This window comes from Pediculus humanus, genomic scaffold, assembly GCF_000006295.1.
Source record: "Pediculus humanus corporis 1103172108299 genomic scaffold, whole genome shotgun sequence".
NCBI lineage: Eukaryota > Metazoa > Arthropoda > Insecta > Psocodea > Pediculidae > Pediculus > Pediculus humanus.
This window is the reverse complement of record NW_002987868.1, coordinates 80422-86934: the sequence shown is the minus strand read 5'-3', so window position 1 is coordinate 86934 and position 6513 is coordinate 80422.

Genomic DNA, 6513 nt, shown 5'->3' with positions numbered 1-6513 from the left:
CTCCCCTCCCTCCCCTTCTCTCTCCCTATATATCCTACTTTTCCTATTTTAAATATAAATTTTTGTAAAAGAAAAAAAAAAGAAAGAAAATTTTTTTTTTTTTTCTTCTTCGCCATCTGATGATAATCTTTTCTCCGTCTTATTCAAAAAAATTTTTACAATTTTTCATTCATTCGATCATCATTATTATTATTATTATTATAAAACGAGATTTCCCACAGGATTTTCCTTTCCTTCATAATAATTATCAATTTATTATTAAAACGACGAAATAAAACGATTATTATTATCATTATTATTATCATGTTTAATTATTTATTAAAAAGGTTAAATTATTAATTATAGTTTCATTGAAAAATGTTTTTTTAAAAAAATTATTAATTTGTTTGTTTGTTGTTTGTTGTTGTTGTTGTTTGAATGATAATAAATTGTATGTTGTTTTTATCGATAACGATAATAATAATTATAGTAATAATAATAATAATAAACGGAGGGTAGAAAAAAAAATGTTTTATTTAAGTGAAAGTGAAATTTTTTTTTTTTTTAATTTCGAAAAGTGAAAAAAAAAAAAAAATTTACACGGATCGTAACGTTTTTCCCTCCCCCCTCCCCCTCCCTCAACCCCCCATTTCATTTCCGCCTCCCCGATTTTTTATTTTATTTGATTTTCCGTTATTTAAAAAAATAAAAATAAAAAAAAAAAGGGGGGGAAAAAAAATTGATTTCCTCGATTTTTTTTTAAAAAATTAATTTTTTTCCCTGCTCCCCTGCCCCGCCCCCCGCCCCCCTTTACTCCCGTCCCCTTCCCTTTCCTCACGCCTCCCCACCTTTCCCCCCTCTTCGATATTCACCTAGTTTTTCCAATTTGTATAAAAAAAAAAAAGATTACGCACGTTTAATTTTTTTTTTTCTTTTTTTTTTTTTTTATCTGGAGGGGGGGAGGAAATATTTTTTTCGATTCGAATTTTTTATTATTTCCATAAAAAAAAAAAAAAAATTTTTTTACATGACGTCATTTCCTTCAATTATTTTTTATTAATTCACACCGCCTTCTTTTTATTTTATTTTATTTTATTTTCGTTACGTAATAAAAATTAAATTAACCGTCATCGAATTCTCTCTTTTTCGCTGTCGTTTGTTTTTTTTTTTTTTTTTTCGATTTATTTAAATATTCGAAAAACAAACGACAAACATGAAATAAAATAATTCGATCGTAAAATTTTTTTTTTTTTTAAACAAACAAACAAACAAACGAATATATATTTGACAATAAAAAAAAACAAAATGGCGGACAAAATTAAAATCTAACATTAGATAAAAAAAAATCGTAAGGGAAAATTTTAATTTTTTTTTTTTCTATCGTCATCCGGGGGTCGTCACCGGTTTTTGTTAATTTTCTAATTACGTATTTTCCCCTTTCCCTCCCCTCCATTTTCCTCCTACGACCGGAAATTCTTTTATTTTCTCTATGAAATTTTCAAAAAAAAAAAAAAGAAAATCTTGTCGGAAAAACGTTAATTTAATAATTTAAATTTCGTAAATTTTCACGTATTATACGAGAACGCACCCACACGCACTCAATTTTCAAATTTTCTCTCTCTCTCTCTCTCTCTCTCGGATTTTATCATCATTATCATTATCATTATTATCATTATTTGTGGTTATTTATAAACGACGACATTTTGAAAAATCTTTTTTTTTTTTTTTATTTAAATATTTAATAATGTCGATCACGTCGGTTAAATTAAAAAAATTTTTCATCTCCCCAATTTATTATTGTTATTATTATTATTATTATTATTGTAAATTAATGTAAAACGTGAGTTCCCCCATCCCCCACCCTAATAAATAATAATGATAATAAATATTTAATGATAACGGTTTAAACGTTAAATAATAAGACAAAAATTAATTTTTCAATTTTTTCCGCCATTTTTTTTTTCGTGCCGTTTCGTTATGGAGTAAATTATTATTATTATCATCATCATTATTATTATTATTATTATTATTAATAATTTGTCGTGTTTTGTAGTTATCACGAAGGGTGATATAAATAATTTACGAGTACGTAATTAAAAAGTCGTATTAAATATGTTTTCCTCTTTTTTCCTTTTTTTTTTTTATAAAAATCGTTGCTGGTGACACGTTTCGATATATATTAATATAAATACCCTTTTGGGGGAGGGGAGGGAGAGGGTTTTAACTAATAATATTTATAATCGGTTATTTACACGACGATTTTCCCTTTTTTTTAGTATTATTATTATTATTATTATTATTATTATTATTATTATTATTATTATTATTATTATTATTATTATTATTAATGTTCAAAAAGTTTTTAAGTAATTTTTTTTTTTTTATTCGAGCGTTTTCTTAATTAATTACGATAAATAATTAATGAAATTTTTGTTGTTGTAGTAAAAGTTTTTGTTTTTGACGTTAACAAACAACAACAACAGCAACAAACGACAAACGAGGATGAGGAAAAAAATTAATAATAATAATATTTAAACTTAAAAAAATTAAAATTAAAAATGTTTTAATCGACCGTTAAAAATAATTTTTATTTAAAAAGAAAAACAAACAAACACAACAAACAAAGAAACAAACAGAACAAACGGTTGGGAAATAAAATAAGAAAAATAAGAAAAAATAAAAGATAAGTTTAAGTGGATGAAGTTTGGTCGTATGAAAAACCAAAAAAAAAAAAAAAAAAAAAATGTTGCTGTTGTTGCTGTTGTTGTTTAACGAGTTGAAATAAAAAAAAAAAAACAAACGGAATACGTGGAAAAGTGGAAGAAAATTTATAAAAATAATAATAATAATAATAAATTGTACGAACGAAAAAAAAATTTTTTTTTTCGGAAAATAAAAAAAAAAAAATGAAGTGGAATTAGATTTTCAAACGAATGAAAGAGTTTGCAAAAAAAATACGAAAGGTGATCTTTTTATAACAAATTCAGAAAAAAAATTTTTTTTTTTTTCGTTCGGCGGTTTTCCCTTTCCCTGCTCCTTCTCCCGTTTTCCCCTTTTTATCCTTTTTTTTTCGCGGAGAAAAAGTAAAAAAAAAAAAAAAATATTAAAAACGTGGAAATAGATGAAAGCGGTAAAAGAAAAAAAAGAAAAAAAAAAGGATTTAACAAAAAAAAAAAAATAATAATAATAAAGATGAGAGAGAGGAGGTAGTCGTGACGGGGTCGGGAGCGGGAGTGGGGAGCGGAGGCGGGGGCGGCGGAGGTTGCGTTTCGTTTTTTTTTTTTTCCAGCACGATTCGATGTTGAAAAATAAACCGCTGGAAATACGTTTCAAATAATAATAATAATAATAATAATTTTTTATACCGACCGTAAAAAAAAAAAAAAATATGAGAAGGAAAGTAAAATACGACGGGTGGGGTAAGGGGGAGGAGGAGGATAGCAGGTCAGAGGTCAATTTTTTTTTTTTTTAATGAAATAAATGAACGAATATTTTTGCTTTATTATTATTATTATTATCGTTATTAATGGTATTTGAAAGGATATTTTATGGGCAATTTGGGAAAATGTGAACGTTTTGATATTTTCTATATTTTTCAAATAATTGTGTGCGTGTGCGTGTGCGTGGGCGTGTGTGCGAGTGCGTTTACGTAAAGTAAAAGGTCGGAAAAATTTTTTTTTCATTTTTATTTTTTTTTTTTAGGGGAAGATAATGATGATGATGAATAATCGTTTGATAAATAAAACAAAATCTAATAATAATAATAAGGAACAATGAAAAGGTATATAAATAAATAATAATAATAATAATAATGATTAATAATAATAATGAAAAGTTTGTGAACTTTTCCTTTTGTTTCTACTTCCGGTTTAAAATTAAAAAAAAAGTTTTTCTTATCATTGATTATTTTTCAATATGATAACAAACGATCAATTTTTCTTTTCTTTTTTTGAGATCCGTGAAAGAAAAAAATTTATAAATTAATAATAATATCAAGTTCCCCCCCTCACCAACACCAAAACCACTCCCCCCATCACCACTCCCACTGCCACCACCATCATCATCATCATTATTATTCTAATTAATTTTTTTTTCTTTCAAAAGTTTTAACCATCTCATGAAACTCTCTCTCTCTCTTGTATAAAATTTAATTTTCATTTGTTTTTTTTTTTGCGTTTACGTCATTATTATCATTATTATTAATAATATCATTATTATTAATAATAATCAATGAATGATACAAAAAAAAATTAAGAAAACCAATTCATACAATCGTCTAAAAAGAAAAATAAAAAAAAATAATTAAAATGTTTGTTTAACTTGTTAAAAGAGTTAATAATAATAATAATAATAATAATAATAATAATAATAATAATAATAATTATTATTATTATTATTATTATTATTATTATTATCATTTTTAACTTTGTTTCATTAATTAAAAACGAAAATGAAAAAACATTTACGTGTAATTAAAAAAAAAAACAAAAATACAAACAAACACAGGAGAAAGAAAGTGAAAGTGAAAGAGAGAAAGAGAGGGGGGTAAAGGAGAGGGGAGGGGAGGAGATGGGAGAGAGAGGGGGAAAAAGAAAGTAATATAATTTTATGTACGACTGAAAAAATTCAAATAAAAATTTTTTTTTCTTTTTTTTTAATTAAACAATTAATTCCGATTGAAAAAAAAGAAAATATTATTATTATTATTATCCACCATTAAACACGACAAGGCTACTTGTCGGAGTTTTTAAGTATTTATCCGAGGTTTCTACCCGATTCCTTAGGGACAAATACTCGAATTTCGGTGGTGCCACTTATTATAAGATAGCACCACATCAATTCTTGAAGGTCTTCCTGAGTCCGTCTTTTTCGATGGGAACGATTTGTCTCCTGAACTGGGCTCCAGTGACTAACATCTTTGGAGTGGCCAGGGTCAGAAGCAGTGAAATTCACGTTCTCGTCGAGCTGCCTCAGGTCGACAGTAGAACAAGATTTGTTTTTTGGTTCTTACTTTGTCTTGTTCTCATTTTTTTTTTTTTTTTTTTTTTTGCTCTTTTAAGCCAACAGCACGTGGCGTTCTCAGACGGTCACCCATCCAAGTTTGCACCACGCCCGATGCTGCTTAACTTCGGTGATCGTACGGGAACCGGTGTGACCAGCACGCTATGGCCGTTGGCTTTTATTATTATTATTATTAATATTATTATTATTATCATCAACGACGACGACGAGGACGATAAATCCGTTTTTAAGTTTTAACAATAATTAAAAAAAAAAAAAAAAAAAAGAAAACCGTGGAAAAAGAATTAATCATCTATCTAATACCACTACTACTTTTCTTCTTTTCAAAAAAAAAAAAAATGGCGGCGATTTATTTTTATTTTTTTTTTAACCTGGAAATTAAGTTTTTTTTTCATAATAATAATAATAATAATAATAATAATAATAATTAAATAGGTATGAAAAAAGAAACGAGAAGGCGGTGAAAAAAAAAATTATTTTGTTTTTTTCTTTTCTTTTTTTAAATTTAATATTAAAAAAAATAATTTTAAAAAACAATATAAATTACGTCACGGTATGATTACGTCACGACACACGTAACACAATGAAAAATTATTCGTAAGTTAAATATAAGTAGTGGTGGTAGTAGTGGTAAAAACTCTGCGTGAAATATAACTCCGTGCGTGCGAGCGTGAATGCGTGTGTGCGTGTGTGCGTGTGTGAAAATTATTAAAATTACGAAAAGGAAAAAAAGGAAAAAAAGGAAAATTTATTCTTTTTTTTTTTTTGTAAATTTAAATTTCCTTTTGTTTTTTTTTTTTTCTTTACAAAAGGAAAATTTCAATGGAAAAAAAATATTTATATATATACATACGTATATAAAGTCGTTTAAATAATTCAAACAAAATGATAATAATAATAATAAGAATTTTGTTTTTTTAATATGTAATATAAAGTTAAATGAAATTTTTTATTATTTTTTTTTGGCGCGAAAATTTAAATAAAAATTGAAAAAAAAGTATGACGATAATAATAATAATAATAATAATAATAATAATAATAATAATAATAATAAATGTTTTAAGTGTGTTTTTCATTACTTTTTTTTTTTTTTGTTTTAATTTTTAAGTTTTTAAGTGGATTTTAAATAAAAGCAGTGAATGAGAGAGAGAGAGAGAGAGAGAGAGAGAGAGAGAGACCGGAAAAGAGAGGAGAAGAAGAGAGACAAGAAAATAGAGAGGAAGGAGACATAAAGAGACCGGAGAAGCGAGAGGAAAGGAAGAGAGAGGGGGAGGGGAGAGAGAGAGGGGGAGGGGAGAGAGAGAGAAAATGAAAGATTTTTTTCATATTTTGGTCCTTGAACCTTATTTGTTGGAATGGAAAAAAAAAAATGAAACAAAAGAAAAATAAATTAATTTTTTTTTCTTTTTTTTTTGTCGACTTAAATGAAATAAGAAAAAAAAGAAGTAGTGATAATAATAATAATAATAATAATGATGATGATGATGATGATGATAATAATAATTGTTTTTT